This window comes from Pollicipes pollicipes, unplaced genomic scaffold (assembly GCF_011947565.3).
Source record: "Pollicipes pollicipes isolate AB1234 unplaced genomic scaffold, Ppol_2.1 Scaffold_4740;HRSCAF=5597_pilon_pilon_pilon, whole genome shotgun sequence".
Taxonomy (NCBI): Eukaryota; Metazoa; Arthropoda; class Thecostraca; order Pollicipedomorpha; family Pollicipedidae; genus Pollicipes; species Pollicipes pollicipes.
In genome coordinates, this window is record NW_023596545.1 from 34,577,883 (window position 1) to 34,604,544 (window position 26,662).

Genomic DNA, 26,662 nt, shown 5'->3' on the forward strand with positions numbered 1-26,662 from the left:
AATGCCGAGAGATGTTGAGAACCATTTCCTTACACATGCAGTCCAAACTGGACTCGCGGAGGCAGAATGTCAAATTTCATCCGCAAATCAGCGAACTTGGACCAAATTTCTGCGAGGTCACCCAGTATCTAGTTTTTACCCCTTGGCTCAGTGTTTCGCTGCGCCATATCCTTGTCAACGTCCCAGACAGTCCTCGAATATGTTTTGCATATTGTCGCCAGTTTTAAAGACATTGTAGTTTATGTCAATGCGATAGGCCAATAAAGCTTACATATATTGAACTAATGTCTTTGTTCGACGAATAGCCCGTCATTTCCCAAAACTGCGTTGGTTAGCTGCTTAAAATCATGTTCCTAAAGAAGCTTAGAACCAAAAGACATAAACCGTGTTTCGAATGTGTTTAATCAACAATGGTCCAGAAAACACGGACCCAATCACTCAGGGGCGATGTTCTTAAGTTGGTGCCTTCCAGTCTGATCAATCACTGCCAGAAAACTGGCCGAAAGTCATTCCACTGCAAGTTATAAGACCATAGAACCTAGAATGCTTAAAGATCAAACCATACCAGTGAACTCATGTCGGAACGCTTCTACAATATTCAACAAAGCTGTGCCTACCTGAACAAATCATAAGGGTTCTGACTTTTGTACTTTGACTTCAAGCTTACCTCAGCTAGCGCAGTGGCCTGCTTGGAACTTCGAAATTTTCCCCGGGTAGGTACACACCGTCGTTGGGGCCGTACATACTCAGCTGCTGAGGACGTGGGGCGTCGCATGCCTCTTACCCAGGCAGAAAGGGCGGACAACGCGGAGAATCGATCCCCGGACTTACTTCTATTCTCGCACTTCTGGTTTCTCACACGCGCGACTTTATCACTTTACTGCCGGCACCGTCCCCCGGACACAAAATGGATATCTAAAAAGGTGACGTAAATGTTGCGTCGCTCCGCTCCGCCGTTTTTGTTTTTGTTTTTGCCTAAACCCAGAAACATTTAAGGCATGAACTCGTGTAACCCTTGCCGAGCCCGGTTCAGAATCTATTACGTGTCGGGATGTCACTCATGTAACCTAAATGGTTCATTTCCTCGCATTCATTTCTTCCCTCCTTTCAATCTCGTAGCCCGTTTATTCCTGGCCGCGCACAGGCTGCATATGCCTACCCCACGGTGAAACGAACGAAGCGTTACAACGGAGGCTCCGGGGTGTAGCGCCACCAGAGGGGCAAGGGGGCAACAGATATCTCTTCCGTTCGTTCTCCGCAATATGAGGCACAACTCCTGGGAACCCATCCCTGAAGCCGACAAACTTGATCGCCTTCTTGTGACCCTGCCCGCCAGTTCAGCAACAGCTGAATGCGGTTTCAACGCGGAGCAGGGGCTGAAAACTTGCTTCGCTTAATGGTGACGCGGATGAGTATCAACAGAGCAGCAGTGCGTTACGTGTACTGCCTTTGCCTTGACCGAAGGGACCCAGCTCATGCCGCATTCGCGCTTCTGCCAGTGAATACTCGTCACGTCAGAGGACATTTACCTGCGCTTAAGGCCGCATCACAAACGGTGTTGGTGCAGACCTGGAAGGAGTATGTGAATTCCGTGATCCTCAAGTATCGTCTCGCGTGGGTGCTTGTATCGCTACGGTAATAATCAGCGAAATTTGCTCTGCTATTAGTTTCTCAACAAACCAAAAACGATTGAAAACGGGCGTCTAGGTCACATCGTAACTTTGGGGTAGGTATACACGAAATGTCACCACTGCGAAGCTTCTGCCACTTTATATGATGCGCTTATAACCTATTACGCCACATGACCTGCCGGCCTAGATGATAACGTTCACTGCGCTGAAAAGAGGCTACGAAATTGCGATAAAGATTTCCTATCGGAATGGGGCAACGGAAGTCTTTCCACATTCGGAAGGAACCTTATGCCATTGCAAACTTTTCAAAAAGTTGTGGGTCTCAGTCCTTGCCCCATGTCCATTGCCCCATCTCCGGCCTCCGCGCCGCCATGCCTTACGGTGGTGCGGCGCAAGGCACATTATAAATTTAGATAGCGATGATCCTTTGCGAAAACGACTGATATTAAACGCGCGATTACTTACCCAGGTTTTAATTCAAGTCTGGTTGTGATGGCTTTACGCCCTCGCTTCTTCCATTCAAAATTGATGACACTGTCCCTGCCACAAGCCAACTGGATCGCTTTTATAAAAGCCTATCTGTATCTGCATCATCCCTTCAAGTACTAGGAACTTTGGTGCTTACGACTTGGGTACACTTTAAGATATTGTTCTAAGAATACATCCAATGAGCAATAATAATGTTATGCCACTTTGTTTCAATATCTTACGGTGCATCATCTAAATCAGGAGTTTGATTTCTTACCTTTTGTGCGCGCTAACACCCGCGCAGCTGGAACAGGCATCTGCAACCATTATACGCCCAAAATGTACGACTTACGACAATTCCTGCCTTGAGAAAGCGGCTTCTCAGCATACTCAACCATATGCATCGCCAATTAGATTGCCGATGAAATATAATTATAATATGTAAATTAAATTTGCCTTTGAACGTATAGCCGCACGCTGAATGTACTTTGGTTGCGTGGCGAAGCGTTGCCAGCATTGCTAATGGCTTAGTCGTGGAAACTGTGTTTTGATCTCACAGGTGGTTTGATCTACGGTAATTATGAAGTGCGAAGGCATCTCCTGCGCGGCCATCGCGCCGAAAGACGTCAATGCATATTAAACATCACATACGATGGTCTTATTTAAATTCAGCAAAGACTTCATGCAGTTTGTCTTCCGATGCGTCTCGTATTTTGTGTTTACACACAAGATGATGTTCGTTATATGGTCGAACCAAACATGTTGCGGTGTGGGACTGGGTTAAACGGAATCCGCAGCAGATTATGGGCGCGTTGCGTTCGCATCACACAGGGATCTACCGATCGTTGGGCACTTGAGTTTTGGGTTGTTGAGTGTATGGACGGGAAGGGGGCGTGCGATGATGACTCATGTGGGACTGCTGACGTGCGTGGGGCTGCGTCCATGAAATGTCGACGAGTTTCATTTTTTGCCCGTGTGATAGGGAGGGGGGAGGCTGGAGCTGGGGGGGGGGGGGGGGGGGGAGGGGAGTCTTGGATCTGTTTGCGTCTGCAAACAGATCCAAGACTGGAGAAAGTACAAAGTGCCCTGCCATTATCCTGAGGGCAACATTCTGGATGGTCTTCAGGGTTCTTACTTTAAGGACCAAAAAATGATTGAAAAACGCTGGCATAGCGTGAACAGGGCAAGAGTAATAAGAGACCTTTTTCTACGACCCATTAGCAACATTTCGACGCCTAAGCATTCGAATAAAACATTCGGCTAGTCAACATTCAAAACAGAGTATTTCGGCAAATTGGTATTTGAAAAACGAACATTTCAGCGAGTTGGCATTCAGTACATATGCATTTCGAGTCATCAAAAATACTCAATTTCGTATGATGACAAACGGCACGTCAGCAAATTCCGTTTCAACTTTCAGCATGTCGTGTCACTGATGCGGTGGCGAAAAGAAGCGTCGACGAAATGGCGATGAATGAAAATTAAGATCCGTTCGGAAAAATACGTTCTGCTGAGTGCATTTCGGTTATTTGTCTGGATATCGGCGACATTTGAGTCAAACAAATCGCGCTCAGGTCGGGATAGGAAGCCCCCAGATCTCCACAGCAGACTCCTCGCTAAGCTCATTCCTCCCAAAAAGTTGGTGGTGGCGTGGCCTCTTGATATCAGTTTGGTAGATTATCTTCCAATACATGTATCAACGTTTCCAACATTTTCGTTTGCAGCACACGGATTCAAGTCCGTAGATAGCTAGAGAAGGATAGAATGTCTTCATAACTAGAGAAATCCTTATCTGGTAACTATGCTGCACGATGTTTGCAAATCAACTGCAGAACGTGAGGGAAGTGAGTGCGCGCGGTGGTTCTGATTGCGTATTGTGAACTCCACGTGTTTGGGAACCGCTGTTAGCCAGTAGAGGAGTGTATATAGTTGCAGAGAGGATACCACTGTTGAGTTGTTTATTGAGGTTAAGGTATTCTTACCTGATCAGTGGTTTCAAGCTAGCTTTACCTACGTAACGGCATTGCACCAGCAAGAACGATGATGGGGTAGGTGTTGTTTGAGCATTTCCTTAGGCCGCCGACATGTTTTTCCTGTGCTTAATGCTGTTTGAAAGGCAAACGGAGAAGCTATGTCAGCTTGGACATCATGTAGGAATTATGCATATGCTGTTATTACATGAAAGTGCACATTGCAGGTACATGGTTACCTACTTACATGTCTGCATCATGTGCTGCTACCTACCATTATTTGTGCCGCTGAGCATTTGCGGGGATGTGTCCCGTGCTGAATCTTGGTATTTTGATTGTTATAGATGTGCTGCACACATAACTGGAAAATTGCATTATGCACCAATTACTTAGAAATTGAAGTAAAAAGTTATCTGTTGTTTGTTTTTTGGAAGAGGGAAGAGCAAGCACTATTGATCCTGTGGTGTGTGTGTGTGTATGTGTGTGTTAAATGACAAGGAATTTTCAGCACAGGCCTGAATATCAATATCAATACTACAGGCATCTCACTTCTATAAGTGGAAGCCTGTACATATTATGTCAAGTTAACTTATCACTTTTTTGGGAATGGAAGTAATCCTTACAGCATTTCATTGAAAACTTGATGAAAACTACAACATTCTCTTGTTTTATAGAAAAATACTTCTCTTAAAGGCAAGGAATTGAGCCAGGTTTTCCTGTGTATGACAATATTTGTTTTAATAACAATAGGTTTAAATAAAGATGCACCAAAACATGAATGCAAGTGGTGTCATTGAGGGAAAGAGATGCATCCCACAAGAATCTGAAAATGAAGTGGCATAACACTGTTAGCCAATATGCCATGGTGTGCCGGCCGGCAATATGCCGGCTGGGTGTCTGGTTATTCCAGACAGTGTAAATTGAATGAGCAGGACTACTACAATGTGCGAGTGGTCTAAGTCTCATAATAAGTGGTAGTGAACAACCTGAGGCTGCTGTTAAGAACAGTGCTAGGAACAATTCAAAACAGCCAGGGTTAACAATAATCTTCCCTCTAAGTAAATTCAGTAAGAGTTTTAGAAGACCTGTGTGAGTTGACAGCACAAGAAGGGGGTTAACATTTTGTCTTATTTATATTGAACATGACATGTGTTTAAGTGATAGACATTCTCAGAAATACTACATAAGTTGTCAAGTGCATTTCTGCCATCCAAAGGTATAAAGGCTTAGGTGTCATGCTAGCTAATGGCTCCTAGGCATTTTTGCTGAGGGATGGCAGATTTGGGAGGAGCATTACACATACAGCTAAGACATTAGTAATAGCCTTGTTCCTCATAAAACAGGATAAAGGGAGACATGACTTGATGCTGTGTTAACATGTCTTGTTCTTATCAAGGCACATTGCAAAAATATCAAAAATATAAGAGGGAATTATTTACATGCAGCAGCATTGGTACATCATTAGCTCATTACAGTTTGTAAAACTTCCAGATACAACTCTGTTTTCCATACACTTGATGTAGTAACACATTTGTCTTGCACTAATTGTTTTCAGTTTTCAATCTTATGACCTCAGTGTGATGTGCCAGCCATTCAGCATTATTACCTGGCAGACAGGCCCTCAGAGACTTTATGCAGTAAAAACCGTGGGAACTGGAATGCTATCTCCAAGATGAGGGTGGGCAGTACAGCCAAGGGGAATTTTTGAAGCTGTTCTCCCCTTTCCTCCCCAAAGGTGATATGGTCATAATGATTTTTGGCAATCATTGATGCCCTTGGGGCTTCTCCAATAGGCCTGAGACATTAAGATGGGGTCTGGTCAGAGAAGGTTTCTCTGAATTAAAAGAAGCCCACTGTAGTGAATAACAGGAATCCCTTGATTATTAAGGTCCCCTGTGGCCTGATCTGACCCCTCCTGAGCTAAGTACTGTCTATGCCTCAGAAGAGAGTAAAGGGGTGTGCTGTGAGGTTGTGATGTGGATGGTTTGGCTATGCATCACACATGCTAGATGCTGCATCTATCCACGATGCAGGATCTTCACAGCTGACATATACTGGCTGCTTGTTGTCTAGTACTTGTTCCATGTATACCAGCTCTTATGCTTGTATTGGCTGACTGGGAAGACTGGAGCCTGCTTTCGCTACTGTCTGTTTATACACTGGCATGCACAATTGTTTCCTGGTTGGTTGTTCCGGAACTGTCACGTATTCAACTGCCTTCTGTCTGTTAAGTCTGATCTTCCTGCATCCATCGTTTGCAGCGCCCTATGATTCTATGGGAACTTCCTTTGCGGCTAGCCTTGGTTGTCCTTATGTCTGCCTCTGACCTCTCTTTCCCTCTCTTTTCTTTCAGAATTCTTCCCATGTCTGGATCTAAGGTACGTTACCAGTCTGCTTGCATGGGGGCTCTGTATCTGCTGCTTCTCAGTAGTGCCCAGCTGGATATTTCCATGCCTTCCCATGTGCTTGGACCACACATTGGCACTTGACGCAGACAAGGTAATCAGAAGCGCGCCGGAGGCTGCTTCCAGCACAATTTGCGACATGTACATACGAAAATTCCGAGGCACGGATTTTCTGCTCGTCAATCATGCTGACTTGCGATCGGAAATTACAGCTGTGCGACCTAGCGCATTTACGTTGCAATGATGGGAACACATTCTGAACACGATAATCACGCATAACGCTGGTTAAAAAGGTTCGCAACGACGTGTATCTAGGTGTGACATGTTTTAACCATTCCTGTCTGTGGTGTTTGTATGTCCAGTTGATTGTGTTGGAGGCAACAAACCTTTATTTTATGTTTTTTTACGCGGTCGATTACACTAAGTTTGCTTGAAGAAAACATTACATATGATAGGTTAAGTTCAGATCGTCGTTTATTTATTTACTTCATCTCCAAGGCACAAATGGCAAAGTGAATATGTAGCCATTAGTTCTCAGGATCAGGAACGTTTAATTCGTAGCGCTGGGTTGGACTGTTCCGACATTTCTTGCCTTTCGCTCCTTCGTCGAAATACCGTCGATAATATACTTCAGATATTATTTAGGATCGGACAAACGCGCATCATGAGCATCATCACCTAACGCATCACCTCATGAGCGATGGTCACTTCCTGGCATTCCTTTGGTCTTAAGCTGTCCCCGGCGTTTAAACTGGTAACGGATGCTTATCAAGTTTTTGGACTATGCTTGATTCAGTCTGTGTGGAAAGGCTTCAAAAAACGTTTCAATCTTTTTGCCGTCATCAGTCGACGTGGAAGGCTGCCGCGCTAACGATGGAAGCAGTTTGAGCGCACAATATTACAATAATTGTGTGCGAAATGTACGTACATGGGGACGACCAACGTCGAGGAGGGGCCGGTCGCACAGACAGGCGTGCTATTGCGGTGTGGCCACCGCCCGCCTGCTGCCTGTTGGATGTGAGAGCAAACCACACACAGCACGCTCCCATACCGCGTCGGATGCTGACAACAGTTTAGACCAATAAGGCACCTTGTTCGGCGTTAGATGGGTAACTTGACTTGATGACATCGGTTGTGTTGATGTGTGTAATTATTTGTATCGTTGTATTGTGGGAGCGGCTAAACTCTTGTTTTATGTGTTTAAGGATGTAATTATACTGTAATAGATTGTGTGAGGCCTAATCTTGGATGTGTTTTGATAGAAAATTATGTCGAAGATGTCGAGCGATTTTCGTTGTCTGGTGGGGCCTGTGCGTGAAGGGGCCACTCGAGTTTCGCAGGCTGACGTATTGGGAAAGGAAAAGTGATTTACCAATTTCAGAACAAGTGGTTGAAATATTGACGCGCAAGTATGTCAGTTCAATGCTTTTATCGGTTGTATAGTCATTTAGAACGGAGCAGGTGAAAATTTGACTCTTCCGCGAATTTGGCAAACCTTTGATTGGAATGCGGCAGTACCAGGTTGTACGCTCACCTGAAGTGAGAACGTTAAATAAAACTGCGGGGTTTCGTACAGCAGAGGCTAGAGAACAACAAACTGCAAGTTAGGGAACGCACGACCCTTGTTTTGATGACGCATACCAGTCATATCAGGGTGTATTTCAGTAGGTGATATTTTAGGTTTGAATGTAAGCCACGCTGCCCACCAAAAGAAAACATGGCATGAAAGCATGTTAGTGATGCATCGCTGTGATGTTCAGGACTGGTGCGGTCGCCCAGATTGTCAGGCAGCGGGTCGGCAGTGGGCGGTCGGAAATATTCACGTGTGGTAATAACCAAGTAATGACATCACAAGAAAATTGTGAGACTGACAGACCAACAAATCGGAAGACTTGATGAAGGCTATGAACACGGGCTCTGAACATGATTTTCACAGCCAGCAGAAGGGATGCATTTCATACTGATTTATGCTTTATGTTTCCAAAGTGTAACCACCAAGGACCGCGAATATTTGTGCCGGATATGAAACAAAATGTATAGGGTCGGGTTTTGTCAATGGTTTCGCGATGAGCGCCATATGACCAACGTAGTCGGTGCGCCCCAAAGCCCAAATCATCATCAATGCTTTCACGCTAACCAGGCCTAACTTACACAGAGAGGACATGCATTACCTAGGCGGACGCGGTGCCTTGCTGGGCGCTAATGCCGTGGGATGAACGACTGTATGGTCGTCTGGTGACCAGCCGTTCACTACCGTGGTGTTCATCCCGACTCAGCGACCTATTGGAAACTGGTGGGGAGCTGTCACGTCTGCTTGATGGCGCATTGGACATTCTCGGCTGCTTCGTTGTCCAGCGGCTGCGGCATTAAAACCCACTAAATCTCGCGTAACGCCTGGGTTGTGGGATCGGATTCCAGGATGCGCAGTTCGAACTCCGTTCTGAATCGCAACCGTTACGTGAAAAAAAACGTCGAAGACAAGCGTTGGGCGACTTCTGGAAGTGCCACCCTTCTGTAAGCGCCCCTATCAGTCTCGTTACGCTCGAGCTCTGCCTGGAAGTGAAGAAAATGCCGGTCATGACATGGAGCCACAACTGTGCACGGCTCGTGGCCCGTGCCTGGACGAGTTTGCCGTGCCCAAAACGCTGCAACCTACAGGAAGATGGTGCAGTAAACTCGATTTACTGTGTCATATTCTCCTCAAGTTAGAGTGTTGTCCATCCATTTTGAACAAGACGGTAGGCCGACCTCGTAGCACCGCGACTTGGACGTCAATGTGTTGGGTTACCAGCCCGGCCGGCCCGGCCGGACCGGCCCGACATTCACGATTTTGACTGGCAGCAACAAAAAATACGACGCTGTAAAAGCTGCGGCATGTGATTTTCAGACTCGTTGCATGGCGACATTGATCAAAAGCAGTTCTCTTGCAGCATTGGGTACGAGAAAAGTTTTACCGTCACTCTTCTATTATGGGAACTGAATTTGTTTTCCATCGCGACAAAGCTACACAACACGGATGGAAACCGACCCGGGTCCTGGCCGCCCCGTGTCGCGGGAACAGGAGACCAACGACGTTAGATGAAGGAGAGAGACACCGGATGTTGTCAGGAGCGGTAATCGGCATGTTCTGCTGGTCTCACGCACGCGAGCGCCATCTACGGATCCGCTGGTTTTTGTATCGTTTTAAAGTACTGATGGCGGATCCCGGCAACTAGAGCAGATGACGCGCGAAGCTGCGTGAAACGGACTGCATAGAGGACGCGAATGTGCCGTCTGTAGATCACTGAAATCACATTGACGGCTGAACAAGGCGTGACGCTAGTGCTGTTTTGCGCTGGTAATCAGCCGGAATCGCACCACGCCACCGTTTCCGAAATCGGCGCCAAATGGGATGCGCGTCGGCAACCGGGACAATGAAAATCGCACAGTCTGCCAGTCGATCAGCTTACAGCCCACTTGCAAGGCATGTGTTTTTGTAGGCATGCGCGCTTATTTAGCTTTGCAAACCTCTCTTCCTTATAAAAACACGTCGGGAACAAGGACGGTGCCGTGCATTGACAAGACCAGGCCACGTGTGTTGCCAGAGACATGCGGCTCCATTGGCCCGGGCTCTGATATATTCTTCGTGATCGTGCACTTCTGTTACTACGTCGCTCGTCCCACATCTCACAGAGCGTCTGACCGGTCCCGCACGCGACGCTTCAAACGCACCGGAAGCTATAAGCAAGGTAAGATGTTGTAAATTGGTCAAATCACGCTTTCAACGTATGCAAACTTGTGGTAAATAGGACCGAATTTTTAAGGTTCTCATTTCGTGAATTGTATTTTTAGGTCTGTAAACTCCTTGGCTGCTAAAACAGCTTAGAACATTCATGCTCACGAGTTGCGTGGCCGTCGCCGTTTCGTGCCTGCATATTTTTATAGCATTTACTGATTTGTTTGGAAATATATTGAGCTAGGGCACGTAAATGCAAAAAAGCAAATGTGTAGAATATTTCAATTAGCTTGTTTTTTAATTGAGCGGGAGCTCTCGGAAAATTATGGTGTAAGAGTCTATTATTATTGCTAATTATGGCCTTCTAAACGCGTGTCTGAATCTGGTTTTTCACGTCGTCGTCAGACCTAGGCTGAAGACGGGATAGTGACGGTTAGGGGTTTCGGGCGCATCGACTACTGGTCATGCGGCGCCCAGAGGGGATAGAGATTTTCTCGGAATCTCCTGTTTGAGAAAAATAAGCTGGTCAAAATGCGATTTTTTACATTTACTTGTACTGATATGTGCCGTGTGCTGTGGCAAGATAGCGACCAACGTGCATAACTACACTTGGTTTGACTGTGTGCCGATCCAACGGACTTAGGTCCAGACCATCATCGCTGCTGATGGTAAAATAGAAATGCTGTTTATAAAAATAAAAATACTCAAAATAAGGGTAACAGCTTTGGTGGTTTTGGTAAGGTAAGTAAGGTGGTTTGGTAAGTGTAATGGTGGCTGACCTTCCCAGGGGTATGCCCCGCTCGCTGCTTCTCTCGCTGGTCGTGGTTGAAACTCAGGTGCTCTACTTCAAGCCGGGGCTCAAGTTTCTCAAGCGCCTTAGTTTCCAGCGATTCCTGTGCATGTATTCGGCGGTCGTTTCCCGCGGACTGGTGGTTGGGCTATTCCGGTCACGAGTAAGGCTCAGTTTCGTTAACGTGCGCTGATTAGGTAGGTGGCGGAGCATGAGTGTTTCGTTAGAGGGTAGGCAAGGTTATAGCGCTATGGTGACGTGGTCGTTAAAGTGTGGGTTTTTCAGTTCCGGTTTTCCACACGTAGGACGACGCATTCCTTTCCTGCGCGGTTGTGTCTTAGTGATCAATGTTGGCACAAAGCCATTGTGTCGTGGAGGATGTCAAGAGCAATAAATCAGAGTCTGTTTTCATTTTGAGGCAAATATTTACGTGCGGCTGTACCGGCACAGGGTTGACTGTGTTCCTTTTGCGTAAGCACTGGCGTGTTGACGGCACTCTGCCCCGCGGTTATAATTAGTGCGCGTGCGGTCGACGACATCCGCCTCACTCTCGCCACTTGTGGTGGAGACGCACCTCTGTCCATGAACATAGAACATTTGGATTCGATGAATCATGGGAGAAGAAAAGGCAATGAGTTTGCAAGGTAAATTACCGTAAGTGTTTGTGTTTAAGGCTACTTACACTAATTGTTGGCCTGAAACGTGATGTATTTTCTATTGACGTTTAGTTTCCTGGGCCTTTCACGTGGATACACAAAATGTTTTGCTCCAATATAGTAACCTAAGCCTTTGAATGCTCTGCGTGACATTGAGTCGAGCATTGAGCCATTCGCTATAACAGTAAGGAAGTCGAGCGGATAAAGTAGCTGACTCACCCATATTTCTAAGAATACCGATGCTTGAACCATGCGGCCTCAGAAATGGGGAGCTGCTTCATTTTTTACAGCTACTTTGCCACATTTCGAAGCTTTCAGCCCCAGTGGTTAAGACACAAATGCCGTTTCCCTTTTTCAGAATGTGTGGTAAAACAAAGCCGTCGTCTACATACCCTCAGGAAGCCTAGGCATTCCATTAATTTCATATTTTTATAATTGGGTCTGTGACAATGCTTGGAAGGAATTGCCTCCAAACCATTATTTTGTTGGAGCCCCAACAATTTTTAGGAAACATTGATACCATAACAGAAGCTTTCTTAAGCTCATTTAACTTATGATTAGTGCACGATGACCACGAAAGATCCATATTTCTATCACTACATCGATGACAGAGTATGTTTTTTTGTGCAATAAGTCCATTCCTTTTCAAGTTGCCAACATATGGCGCCATGGACGTTGTCATACAAAATGTTTGTGGTATACTTAAAATGCATCGTTGACTCACTCATAAGCACGTACCCATATTGGCCGCTTGAAGCCAAATATATCCAGCTTGTTTCTGTCGTATTGTTTCTGCCAGATGTGTTGGCGACACACTACATCAGTGAGTGAAAACAGATTGATCAAAGGATGGAGGAAAATGACTTTAACCGTTGACGCAGCAACACGGCTCTAAAAAAGAACATTCTCGCCATTACATCTTCATGTTTGAGGGTTTTTTCTCCAGATATAATATTCGCTCCGGAATTTAGCCCCATAACGCCGCGAGAACGCGGGCCACCACGCAGCGTCGCTAAACGCTGTCTTGTCCGCGCGCTGTGCCGGCGTGTTCACCCGCCCCGCCGGCACGTGCCGCGGGGCCCGCCGCCTGCGTCGGACGGGGGCTGCCCCCCCCCCCTCCCCTCCCCCTCCGCGTGCTGTCTTTGTCTCCGGCCGTAAACTCCGCCTCGGCGAACATCAATAGTGCGCCGCCCCGGGCTCGCGCGGAGCGGGAGGGGAGCGAGGGCCGGGCAGGTTAGATGTGGGCGGCCGGGATCGGACAGGAGTGGAGAGAAACTACGGAAAGCGGAGAGGAACAGGTGCGCGGGAGGAGAAACATGGGAGTCGGGAATGGTTGGAGTGGAAAAGAAACATTCATAGTCGAAGTGCTGGACAAGACTGAGAGGAGGCGACAGGGACGCGCGAGAATGGGGAGGCGTTGCAAACTGCGCGCGAGCGAGGGGCGACTGAAGCTGCTAGTCAGGGAGCGGGAGGTGTTAAGAAGCTGGCAGTGGCTCACTAGAAGCGCCAGAGCTGGTCGTGAATGCAAATGTGGATCACGGTCCATATCTACATTTATGGCTGATGCCAGGATTGTTACGTAGAGCAGTTCATTGCCGCCTCTTGGCCTCACAAAATTGCAATCGGTGTGTGACGACCATGTATGCGTGGTTTCACTCGTGTGTTTTTTTTTACCATGGTAGAGATAATCGCGCACTAAGGTCATTGGTCATGTGGCGCCCATGCGTGTATGATACCATGCCATAACAATACCGATGCGTATGCTGATACAAAATACGATGATACTGTGTTGCTTCGTGAATGTTGCTTAATTTGTCAAAAAGGCTGTGTGTAAAGAGCCAGAAAACCACTGCTGATCACCTGCGTCATACGTGAACAGCAAACTGACAGCGCGTAGTCCTTGAAGACGACGCAGTCGGCGTTCTATCGCGGTTGTGTAAAATGTGCCGCAGCTGCAGGGGTGGCGTGTAATGCCCAACACTCGTCGACATCTTTTTTGATCGCACACCTGCATACTGTGTCTTCAGGCATATTGTAAGGCATTGTACACACGGGTGTCGGCCTCACACCTGCGCGGCGTCCGCAGACCGACGGCCTGGGCTGTACCCGCAGGAGGGAGGACTGCGCTGTGCTGACGGGAAAAGGGGCTGGGCTGTGTTCGCAGGAGGAGGAGCCCGGCTGTGCTCGTAGGGGAGGGGCTGCTTCGGTCCGAAGCGCTCGTCGCGTGCTGAAGTCATTATCAGAAGCATTTAGGCGCTCTGACAGCCTGAATGAAGCGTCGTGTAGAGCGATTCATCACTGTTACAGCGAACTAACGTGCGGACACAATCACACAATTAGAATGATAGTCGAGGCAGACACAGTGCATGCCACGCTGTCGCCGCCTGTAGCGAGGCGGCAGCCCCGGCTTGGCTGCGCCCCGGTGCTTATAGCTCGCGCTAGGCGAATCTTGCGGCCGCGCGGCAGACTCTACCTCCCGAGGCGGCGGAGCTCGAGCAGGTGGGAGGACTGGGGCCGACTCGTTCATGCCGGTCCCGCACCGCGCTCGAGTGGCCTAGAGCTGACAGCAGCAGCGCCGGCGACGGTTCACTGATGCTGCGCGATCTCCCGGCGCCCCTTGATGTGTTTCGTTTGATTTCCGAAATGTTTGGGATGTACGCCTAATTTGTTTCTCCTCGCGATTGCTATTTTCTTTGGCGGGAATTAGCCGTGATAATGAGCATTCGCCGCCCAGTAGGATAACATCGGTGCGTCCTGGGCTAACCCCTCGGCTTTGGCTCTGTTTGCCTGCTGTTGCCGTTTCGGCGTTGCCTTGTCTGGACAGTGACTCAGCCGCGCGATCCGAACACGCCGCCAACACAGCGCCGTCAGCTGTCAAATCTCCGCTCGTCGCCCGCCCGGCTGTCGCGTGGACCGCGGCGGTGTCGGCGGCGTCGGCGGCGTCGCGCTCCGCTCGACCGTGGCCGGATGTGAGCCGCCGTTGATGACCTGCTTGTCGACGACGGCAGCGGCGGCTCAGCCGGCCGTAATCGCCTCGGCGCGGATCGGCTCCATTTGCGTGAGCGGGCCGCGCCGGGGCCGGGCGGGGGCCGGAGAGCGGGCGGCGGCGGGCCCGGCCGGCCGACGCACCGCCATCGACCGCTGCCCGGCTATTGACGACCGGTCACGGTGCGACGCTGGGGCACACGCCGGAGAGCGGGCGCACCCGGCTGGGGCTCCGGGCCATGACACCGGAGCGCCCGCCGCGGCCGGCCGGCCGGCGTCGGCATGGCTGGACTCGGCTCGCTGGGTGGTCGCGGCTCGCTCGGCCGACGTGTGGCACGGCCGCAGCCCGACTCGTTAGCGTCGGCTGGGTGGGGATATTCGGTCACGGTACGACGCTCATTATTCTGATCCCTGTGCGCTGCGCTGGTATGTTTGGAATCAGGTGACACAGCTAGCGCTCGTAAGGACCAGCACGCGGGCCAGTAAGGGCCAGCCAGCACTAAGGGCATTAAGGATTATAATAAATCGTATTATACGGATGCAACGTGGAAGCTCGGTCCAGTGACGATCGAGCAGCGCTCGAATCGATTCAGATGTCCTCACTCTGACCGACATTGTCACGACCCAGCACCTGCGTGGTGAGGCTTTGATGATCTCGATATTGGTTTTATTTATCTACGTGTCTTCCCTCACAGTGTTTGTATTACCCTCGATCGGAGGCTCCATCCATCCTAAAGGGAATGAAGACGTCTTAGAAGCAGCTCAAGGCCTGCGCGATGGCTAAAAACAGTGTTTTGCCCCCCCCCCCCCCCCCTCCCTAACACGAATGTTATGGAGTTTCGCCCCGTGATCACCACAGATATATCAGTCCGGTCTGTGCGGCCAGTTTGCGTTGGTGCTGCGGGCTGCGAAACCTCGCGAATTCGGCTGGAGCGACGTGGGTCCTCATGGCTGGCCGCGTGCGCCGGCCCACCTGAGCCCAGCTGTCTCGCCGCCGCCGCCGCCGCTCAACAGGTTGCCGCCGCATCGGGCGCGCGCCCGGCCACCCGGCCCGCAGCCGCCGGCGGCGGCCCGCGCACGCCGGGTCGGCGGCGGCGGAGGCGGCGGCGGCGCGGGCGCGGTCGATCCAGCGCGGCCACCGGCTCTTTGTGTGGCGACGGGCGGCCGTATCGACCGGGCGGCATCCCGCCGGCACCTGGAGCACGGACGCCTGTTGCGCGCCTCACGCACCTGGCGGTCGGCCGGCCGGCGGCCGGCCGCTCCCAGACGCCATTGCCGGCCGCTGCAGGCTGCAGCCGGCGCGTGACGGAATGCATCTGCACGAGGCGGCGGCGGCGGCGGTGGCGGCGCGGTGGTGTACTCCGTCGCCGACCGCCGGGGCGCCCGCACGCGTCGAGGCGTGTTTTGCGTGGGTGCGTCGGCGGGCGGAGCGGCGCGGCTGGGACGGGGGCGGCGCCCGGTGCCGCCGGATCGCTTTACAGACCGGCGGGCGGGTACCTGTCGGGCGGAGCGACGGACGTGCGCCCCTGCGCCGGCACGTACGCCGCTGACCCCGCCTGACCCGCCCCGGCCAGGGCGCCCGCAGCGGCCGGCGACCCGGCGAACGGGGTCAGAGGGGGCGGCGTCCTGGCGGCGGCGCTGCGGGCTGCGGGCGCCCATCCCCCCCCCCCCACCCGCACCGCGGAGGGCTGTGGGCGACATTGTTACCGCTCGGGGCCCAGCGCCCCCAGGGTCGTAGCCCGCTCGGGCTCGGCGCGTAGCCCAGCGCAGGTTCATGTCTCGCTCGTGAGCTTTTCGTCATTACAAGCCAATGTTGGGTGTTCAAGGAGGCGGTGTGTCTTGTGTTGGAACGTTGGAACGCATTTTGGCCCTGTGAGTGGACGGTTGCGAAGTGATTGTTCTCTGCTTACTAACACGAGGGTAATTCTGTCCGTGCGTAGACTGTGACCGGAAGGCGGCGTGGCTGGAATCAAATTAGTTAGCTTTGTCCGATAGATGGCATTGGACCGGCTGATGGTGTGTGGTATACTGTGACTTCCATGCTGCCGTAAGCAGATGGCGCGAAGCGATTTTGGATTCGTTGGGTTTCGAACATCTGTTACTGTTGCTTGTCGTGAGGTGTAAATGTTAAGGATGGTTCCTTCATCCTGCTCGGCATGCGTTCAGAAGTGTTTGCTCGTTTATCAGTTCTGATGGCGCCTAGTGTATATGTAGGGCTGCCAGCTTCGGCACAAACATTCATTGTGACGCCCCTGTTCTGTTTGAACAGTGAATACACCGCTAGATCTATTTCGGAGACTCCTGTATCCAGCGTCGGTCGTCGTTTCTGTTCAGTTTGTTCTCTCGATAGCTCGACTGCCGGGTTTAAGTCTAAACAGCAGTGTCGTGTGCGTTGGCCGCCAGGGGGCCATAGCTGCTCCCCTGAAGGAGGCGAGCATCGAGCCCCAGCCCGGCTGGCTTGATGGTGAACACCTTATGACGGCATAACGTGCCCGTGGGGCGCCATACATCGTCCAAATTAGATACACCGAGTGTGGGGGCTACCGGTCTAGCTAATCAAACGGGCCCGGGAGCCCCCAGAGCAAGCATCACAAGTCTGGAACGGGCTTCTCAATTTACAAAGGGCTTGGCCCCAGGAGCATGGTTAGGAGTCTTCTCGGGCTAGGGGAGGGTTCCTTGATTTGCAAGCCATGCCATCAGCCCGCATAAAGTTGTGCCGCAGATGCTCGTGTTTGAGAAGGTCCCACGTCTAGCGTGAGGACCGGAAGATCCTTGAAGCAGGTAAGAAAACAGCTGCTCTCAGAAACCTGTCGCGGGGTTCGTGCCGTGTATGTCAAATAACAACAAGGCACGGCCATGCTATGGGGATTCCTTCAGTGATGAGTCCCTGGAAACTTAAGTGAATGTCTTAAGTGGAGTTGTTTTGGATGTATCAGAGTTTCGTACTGCACCAAAAGTGAGGTTGTCACCATCTGCTTCAGTGGTTGCGTAACTGTTGGAGCTCTTTAGAGTTTCGCTCCTTCGAATACCAGACTCGACTGTTTGTCCCTGCCCACCCGCAGGGGCTTTGAGTGAGACCCTGCTTACACCGCTGGCTCAAACAGCAAAACATCGTTTCCCTTGGTGCCATTGCTCAACTCAATGGTACATTGTAGTTGGATCGGCCTCTCGCTACCGGTATCGAATATGGTTGTTGATTTATGAGTGGGTACCGAACGTCGATAGTCGTGAGCAATGATGATGTTTTTTGCAGAGCGCGACGACGTTTGTGTTATTGTTATGGGCGCAAAATGACCAGTGCGGTCGACGCGCCCGAAAACACCAATTAACAACAAGACGACGCTTATGTTGTGCTGCCGACCGATTCGGTGCGCCTTAGCAGCCTGTCCAGGCACGGAGCGGAGCGGACCGCCCCGGGCGATAGCCTCCACGCCTCCCTCCATCCAGCGGTGTGGGATGGAGTGCCGGGTGTGTTACGGTCAGGTCGCACGCCTGGCCAATCGGTGTCGTTAAGCCCCGAGCCGGCCGCCCCGTCCGGCGCCGGTGTCCGGCCGGCCGCCTCGCCGGCGGCGGGCGCCCTCTGACGGACGACCGGCCGGCGATCTGCGTCATTCCGTCCCGTGACGGATTGACGGCGCCCGGGCGGCGTCGGCGCTGTGCGGTTTGACTGATGCAGCAGGGGCGCGCGCTGAAGTGACGCGCGCTGTGTCGATGGAAGCACGTCGCTCCGTCGTCTGTCGACTTTGATTGTTCTGGGCGCCTGACTAAGCTCATGTGTCAATTCTGATTGGGTGGGTTATCCGCAGCAAATCCGGCGTTGCATGCCGAAGATGCCGATGACCATTTTTCTTTCGATATGACCTGAACTTGCGCATTTTGTGTTCGATGTAATTTAGAAATGTTATGAGCTCCTGGTTTCATGGATGGTTACGCACTGTAACAATCTCCGCACTTGCTTGGCATAGTTTACTCTCGCAATGCCCGATGGCTGCGACGCTGGTTACACCGATTGCCACGCGGTAAAATAGCCATCAAAACACGGCCCCATCGGCGAGTGCCATTAACCGATTGTTCGGCCGTTAGCCCAACGACCCCAGGCGGGTACTCGTAGCGCAAACGAGCCATTGTGTGTGCCGGGGCCGTGCGTCGAACGCTGCGGCACCACCAGCGTCGCGTCGCATTGTCCGGCTCGACGGTCCGCCCCGGGCGGCGAGCCGGCCCGGCCGCTGCCGCCGGCCGTGCTGTGCTCGGCGCCGGTGCGCACGCGACCATTTCCGCCCCGCGAGCGCAATCTCCCAGAAGTCCCGTGACCTTGCGGTCACGTGACGGTACGAGCCCCGCAGCCGCGTGCTGTGCCGTGCCGTGCTCCGCCGTGCCGTGCCGCGGCGGCGGCGCGGCCCGCTGCGCCCTCGGCGCCGGGCGACGTGCGCCCCCGGCCAAGTCACGCCGGAGAGCGCCGCGCCGGCCGGCCGCGAGGTCGGACGGGGCGCCGCGCCGTGCGTCGGATTATCGTCGACCTTCCTGTGCAGCACTGCTCGAACCGCTGGTCTGGATTGTGGAGCGGGGCACCCAGCGACCGGGGACGCCAAACGGACCTTGCCGAGCGGCGGCCGGGGTGTGGGGTCTGATGCCCGCTGGCGGAGCTGGCAGCGGAGCCGCGCTTCTGGCTCAGCCACCGCTGGCGCAGCTGTTCAGCCGCAGTGGCGGGACGATGAGCTGCAGTGACGATTTACCGACGAGGTGTGAAGGTGCGAACGCCTCATGTGCAGACTGCTGCTGGAATCGCACCAGTGTCGCACAGTATCTGCGCGTAGTTTTGTTCGGTTAACTGATTCATCACGTAGGTTTTGTTCGATTGTGCGAGACTTTTGTGCTTCATGCACGGACCGTCGGGGCTCCCGTCTTTCTTTTTCTGGCTTATTATGTTTACCGTTGTGTTGTCGAATGTAACTCGCATGCAAATTACAAATCCGATGGGGTTGGTAATTGATATTTAGGCACTGGCGACAGTGGCGATAATTGTTGGTGGTGATGGTTGAATTGTTCTTTGAGTGGCTCCAATGATAACTTACGCCCCGGCCGCCACCATGAAGGCAACTTTACTAACGAGGTATATTTTCACTGCAACAGCTAGTACGATGGCAATTACGTCCGGAAATGTTTGTGGACAGATCCGGGCGCCGGTTACAAAATAACGACAGTAACAGTGTGATCATCATTAATAATATATCGATTCGTGTGGGCTCCCCGGTCCCCTGCCGTACCCTCGCCGTGGCGGCCGGTTGGCGGTGACGCGGCCGGCAGCTGGGTGCCGAGCCGCGGGTGCTGACAATGTCACCGCTCGTGACGCTGTCTGGACGGCAGTGGCGCGAAGCGCGCCACGCTCTGGCAGCCCACCTCCATTGTGCCCTCGTTCGCGAACGACCTGTATCCTTGGGCAAGGTCCAAGTCAAACGGCCGCCGGCGCTAAACGGCATTGCTCTAACTGTGGATACGTGGCGACGCGTTTTTGCCGGGGCGCGGGAGCCAGCGCCGAAACTCGAGCCGCCGCCGCGCTGTGGGCGTTGGCAGGCACGTGCGTGGCATCGGGAATAGGTTGCGCCCAGTAGAATAGGTCCCTGCGCTGCCGGGGTCCCTGCAACATGCGACGAGCGTTCAGTCGAAAGGGAACTGGGCGTGATTTGGCCTTTTCTGTTGGAACCATTTGCCGATGACACTGGTCTGCCGGTAACCGTGCTTGAATCCAGGCCATTGGTACTGGACGGCATGCTGGTAAGCGTAAATCCCGACCTACCTAGAGTTTGGGGAGCTTATTTTGCTACATGAACTTTTCGTGGCATTGCAATGTGTTGTGCAATTTGTTGTGCTAAGCGACGTAAGCTTTTCGACTCAGTTTTGACGCAGTGTGGACGCGGCTGTTCTGCGTCAACTGACAATGGTCCTGATGGTCTGAACCGGGTCCAGAAAGGCCCTCACTCACTGTCGGACCTCACTGCTGTAACGTTGCTGGTGAACACATATCCATAAAATACAAAGCAGGCAGTGATCAATGATCATTAGACGTCATTGGAAAAGTGGCACTATGGAACTGCGTGCTCTGTCATTGCTTATCAATAGATGCTAGGGACCAAGCCACGGGCCACGCCTGCAGCTTCGGAGATGTTAGCCGAGATCCGCTGGTGTGAGCCACCAGCACCTTAACACCCGCCCTCTTCCCCGAACATCAAAGCAGCACGCTCAGCCGCTTCCTCGTGCGACACGTCTCGACGCTGAGGTCGGGCGGCCTGGAGACGACCGCGGCGACAGGGAGCTGGCAGCGGGCAGCGCTAGATGGCTCTGTCGGCGGCGCCAGCTTCCGCCTGCCCCCTTATCTCGACCGGTCTGCTCGCTTCCCGTGCTCGGACGCTGCGGTGGTGTGAGTGGTGTGTCCCGCTCGGTCGGACGCTACGGCGCATGCCCTTGCAGCACACCTCCCCGAGCACTTCGGCTTGGGCCTGGAATCGCCGCGCTGATCTGAATCTACTCGCTCAAAAACGAGGTCTTGCTCTAAATTGTCTGCGATTGGTTGATACACCCCTGACCACTGTTGAATTAATCTGGAAGTACATGAAATTAAATACACTTTTGGCAACGCAAGAAGTCACTGGGCATTGAACTAGTGGCGGATATAGCATAGGACAGCGTTGTACAACGGTAACTGTCTGCGCAGATCAACAGCAGCAAGTTATGACAGTGATAGCGAACTACGCGACTGTCTCTTGGAACGCCTTCTTTCGAACGCATGTCATAATGTGTCAAACGGCTCTTGCGGCGCCGATGCAGCGTAATCGCTAATGCTCAGCACCTACCTATAAACGAGAGGGATGGTGCCCTCGGTGTCGACTGCCCGGCGCCGGCCTCGGGGTGACCGCGCGGATCGCTGTGGTCGCGGGGCCGGCACCCGGGGGGCCGCTCCGCTGGCCTGAAATACATCGCCGGCTGGAGTGACATGCCAATGCCTCGACCGGTCGGCTGGGCGGCGAACCACCGGAGAGTCTGGTGCCTCTCGGCACGCGGATGGGTGGAGGGGGGGGGGGGGGAGGGGGGAGGGCGGGTAAAAGACCGAACGTCGCTGGCCAGCGATCTTTGTCGGTGCTTACCGGATGTGGGTCGGTGATTGCACGGCGGGTCACGCGGGCATCCTGCTCACTATGGAAACGCCTGTTCTGTGCCCCATGCGGTCCAACTGATGACTGGACGGGTGGCATGCCTCTCACATGACCCGCTAGACTGGCATACCGCTCACGTGACCCGCTAGACTGGCATACCGCTCACATGACCCATTGTACTGACATTCCTGTCACATGACGCATCATACTGACATGCCACTCACATGGGCCACCGAACTGACATGCCTGTCCCATGGCCTACCATGCTGACGTGCCTGTCCCATGGCCCATGATACTGGCATGCCTCTCACGTGGACCACCAAACTGACATGCCTGTTACATGGCCCACCATACTGACATGCCTCTCACATTACCCGCTACACTGCCATGCCTGTTACATGACCCATCATGCAGACTTGTGTCTCACATGACCCATCATACTGACATGCCTGTCACATGACCCATCATACTGGCATGCCTCTCACATGGTCCATCATACCGACATGCCTGTTACATGACCTATCATACTGACATGTATGTCACAACATGGCCCACCAGGCTGGTATGCCTGTCACATGGCCCACCGTACTAACATGCCTGTCACGTGTCCCACCGGACTGAACGAGATTGACATCCTCTTCGAGCCGTGAGATTGACACCCTGATCGCTCCGCGAGACTGGCATCCTCTCCAACCCGTGAGATTGACATCCTCTCCGGCCCGTGAGATTGGCACCATCTCCGGCCCCTGAGAATGACATCCTTTCCGACTCGTGAGATTGACATCCTCTACGTCCCGCGAGATCGGCATCCTCTCCTGTCCGTGAGATTGGCATCCTCTCCGGTGCGTGAGATTGGCATCCTTCCCGGTCTGTGAGATCGGCATCCTCTTTTGTCCGTGAGGCTGGCATCCTCTCTTGTCCGTGAGATTGACATACTCTCCTGTCCGTGAGATTGACATCCTCTACGGCCCGTGAGATTGACATCCTCTCCGGCCCGTGAGACTGACATTCTCTGCGGCGCGTGGGATTGACATCCTCTCCGGCCCGTGAGATTGGCATCCTCTCCAGCCCGTGAGATTGACATCCTCTCCAGCCCGTGAGATTGACATCCTCTCCGGTCCGTGAGACTGACATCCTCTCCGGCCCGTGAGATTGACATCCTCTCCGGTCCGTGAGACTGACATCCCTCCGGCCTGGCAGACCGACATCCTCCGCGGCGCGTGATTGGCATCCTCTCCGGCCCGTGAGATTGACGTTGGCGTGCCGTCGGCGCGACCGGCTGAGCTGCGACCGGTGGCTGGCGCCGTATCGATTTGTTGACCGGCCGGCCGTGGGGGCGCGTCGCCGGCCATCCAGCTCAGCGCCGCGCTCCGGACTCGTCCGGCCACGGCCGGCGCTCCGAGGGCCGCCGGGTCGGGGCCAGCGCGCCGGCCCGCTCGATCGCCGCTGGTTGCGGAGGATCCTCTGAGGCGCTCTCTGACGTCCTGGAGGCGCTCTCTGACGCCGATGCCCGCGAACGGCCCTGTGGCCGTCGTCCCGTGCTTGCGTGAGAGGTCACCTGGCGCTTCCGGTCGGCCGGCGGCAGGCTAATGTGTTGACTGGCTCCGCGCTGTTGATGCGGTGCCGGCGGCACGCTTTTAGCCGGCGTTGATCTGTGTGCCAGCGCGTGGCCGCTGTCGGCACCGCGGAGGGGAGCGGGTGGGGAGGGGAGCGCCCGGCCGGCTGCGCCTGCTGGCCGGCCGTCGCCGCCAGGTGCGCCGTCGCCTGGTGCCAAACTGCGCTGAGAGGTGCTGAGGCGACCTGTCTGGCCGGCCCGCTCCAGAGAAGAACAGGCTGCCGGCGGGACGGTCACGGGGCGCGGGCGCACCGCCAAGCCGCCGGCCGGCTCGCGCCGCGCTGAGGCCGCGGGTCGCGTGCGGTCTGCCCCGGCATGCGGGGCGCGGGACGGCCGGGCCGGGCCGAGGAGGGCGCGCGGCGGACCATGGCGCCGGCCGGACGACAGCTGTCCGATGAGTGGGCTTTTTGGCCGGGGGAACTGTATGGGGCCCAGACCGCACATCTGGGAAGCGCCCCATCGTGCACTCAAAATTTAACTTTTCGTCGGGTTTCGACCATTTTGCGTCAAGGTGTTTGTCTGATGCTCGAAGACGCGAAAAGCTGGCGGTCGAAATGTTTTATTAGTGTTTATCGACCGAGAATATTGTCCGCACGTCTCAGATCTCGCGGGTCCTTCGCCGCAGTGTAGCGACACGCTGTGGAGACAGCCCGAAACATCGGCTCACGAGCGAGCAGCGATCCTGGTTACCCGGTGTTTCGCCGCGCCATTCTGAGCGGCCCCGATTCTTGAGCGCCGCTCGTGGCCGCGCTGGCCGCCATCTGCACGCGGCGCCCATCGGACTGGCACAGTGCACCAGTCCGGTGGGCGCGGCGCGCTGACTCGCGACACGCCGTGAGGGACCGGCGCGCGGAGCGGCACCCGTGGCATGTCCGCGTGTCCGAGCGCTCGCTGGAAGGCGACCGCCGTGGCAGCTGTCTGTGTTGCCGCTGATTTCTCGCGCTCCGTAAGCCTCAGTGGTGCGTATCGAGGCTCTGAAATAAAGCGGGTTGTAATCAAGCGCCGGTACAGCCATTCAAGTGCAGCGACCGGTTGATGCCGCGCGGTTAACAGCGGGCTCCGCCTCTCTCGGCGCGGAATGTCGACTGACGCAACGCGCATCATTCTGTGCAGCCGTGGACGGCCGACTCTCGGACGCCGGCGTTCAGCGGTGGGCGGTTTTGTGCGCGGCCGCCTGTCGGAGGGAGCTCCGCCTGAGGTCTGTATTGTGCACACGGCGTGCCGGACGTCACGGCGCAGCGTTTTTGTGCGCCGCGCCGCTGTGTCGCCGACGTGCCTGCACTGGAGATACACTGGTTCCGTTTAGCCCCGCCGTTCGGGACGTGCTTTCATTGTCGATCGGTGCACCGGGCCTCGGCGGCGTCAAAGGCCCGTGCGGCGCGGCCCAGAGCTGGGCCGCCAGACGGCGATTCGCATTCCGGCACGGCCGGCCGGTGGCAGAAGACGGAATCCATGGGCGCCGCCGGGGAGCGGAGATTAATCCGAGCGCCGTCGGTGGATCCGCTCCGGCGGAGGGCGCCGCGCTCGGCGCCGCCGTCATTGTTGCCCGGTCGGCCGGCGGCGGCGCGTGCGGCGACTTGATGAGCCGGGCGTCCGGCGGCGCGCCTCGCCGGGCGCCGGCGGTCTCCCGCCGCCCGGCGAGGCCCTCCGCTGCCCCGTCGCGTCCGCCGCCGCCCCGCCGCGCCCGCGTCCGCGTCCGCGGCGCAGCTGTTGTTCCGATCGCGCCTCTGCCTATGGCTCCGCCGTGGTGCGGCGCGCGGCTCTGGCCTACGGCGGCGCGCGAAGGTCAGGGCCGCGCCCCCTGCGTCCAGCCATAAATCGGCGGCGAGCCAGTGCCGCCCGGCGCGTCAGCCTTGGCCGGCGGCGGCGACACCCACACCTGGCCGCGCGACGCCGGGCCCTCCCCCGTGCGCCGTCAGCCCCGCACCCCGAACGCCGCTCGCGCCGTCCGCTGCGGTCCGCGCCGCCGTTCGCTCGCGACTCGGATCGGCTGTCGGTCAGGTGTCGCGGCGCCAATACGTGTCGGGAGGGGCGTGCGTGCGACGGCGGCGGTGCGGGCGGCTTACCTGCCTGTCGGCGGCGGACGGCGTGCCACTCCACCCCTGCGCCCCGCCGCCCGCCGGCTGCAGCCTCCGCGTGCAGGGGCGCCCGACCCGCCGGCCCCGGCGGCCGGCGCGGGCGGCCGGCCTGCGTGACGGCGCATCCCGCCGCTTCTCGTGTCGTCCACCGCCCGCCCGGCGGTCGCCTCTTCCCGCCGCCCCCGTGCGGTCGGCCGGCGCGCGCGGCCACCGCCCAGGCGGGGTCGGACACCCCTGGCGGCCGCGTCGCCGCGACCTCGCCGGCTGGCCGGGGCGTACCGCTGAGTGGCGGCATTACCGCGGCGGCGCCCGCGGCGGCAGCGTCGAGCGTGCGTGTAGCGTGCCGCCGCCACCTGTGCGACCGCAGCGGACCCGCGCGCGGCGGCCGGATCGTCCGACAGTAAGTCAGCCGGGCCGGCGCCCGGCCGCGGCCGGCGCAGGTCAGCGGGTCAGCCGTTACGAATGGCGCACTAGCGCCTCCCCCCCCCCCCCCCCTCCTCGGCTCCCACGCATGCGCCGCCTGAGGACGTCCGGCTTGCTGACGCACGGGCCGGCCGCGAGGCCAGCTCGCGTGGTCAGCGGCTCTTCAGCCGCTGGTTTATGAGTGTTTTTACTCTGCCGGCTGGTCACAAAGACCGCAGCGCCGTGCTAATAGCGACTGATGTTCGCCTCGGCGTCGGCGGCGCGGCCGGCGGTTCTGGCTCGCACGTGATGGGACTGGACTGGGAGGCGGCGGCGCTGCCGGACGTTGCAGGGGCGGACGGCGGGCGGGTCCAGCTGCGGGTGACGGCGTTGTCGGGGGCGCAAAAGGGTGGTGCTCGCCAGCTGCAGCCTGCGAGGCGGGCGCACCGACCGGCAGTGCCGGGCTGGCCTTATGGGAGGAGAGGTAGTGACGGGAAGGGGGAGGGGGTGACTGGCCGTAAGGGGAGGCAACGGAAGGGAGGGGGGGGGGGGTGGGGTGGCTGTGACCGTAAGGGGAGGGGGAGGGGGAGGCAAGGGGTGGCTGCGGCTGTAGGGGGAGGGGATGCAGCGACAGGAAAGGGGGGTTGGCTGTGACCGTAAGGGGAGGGGGGGGGGGGGGCAACAGCAGGGAAGGGGGAGGGGTGGCTGCGGCGGTAAGGGGAGGAGGAGGCAGCGGCAGGAAAAGGGGTTACCTGTGGCCGTAAGGAGAAGGTAGGCGGCGGCAAGGAGGGGGGGGGGG

At 55.3% G+C, this 26,662-nt stretch overlaps 1 long non-coding RNA gene across 1 annotated transcript in view; it reads left to right on the forward strand.

The window, feature by feature from the left end:
- The first annotated feature begins 3,943 nt into the window (after positions 1–3,943).
- LOC119099171 (uncharacterized) overlaps positions 3,944–26,662 on the forward strand; it is a 35,970-nt gene continuing 13,251 nt past the window's right edge. The window contains exons 1-2 of the long non-coding RNA XR_005094318.1: positions 3,944–4,147; positions 6,423–6,447. This is a non-coding gene — a long non-coding RNA (uncharacterized LOC119099171). The remainder of the gene's footprint in view (positions 4,148–6,422; positions 6,448–26,662) is intronic.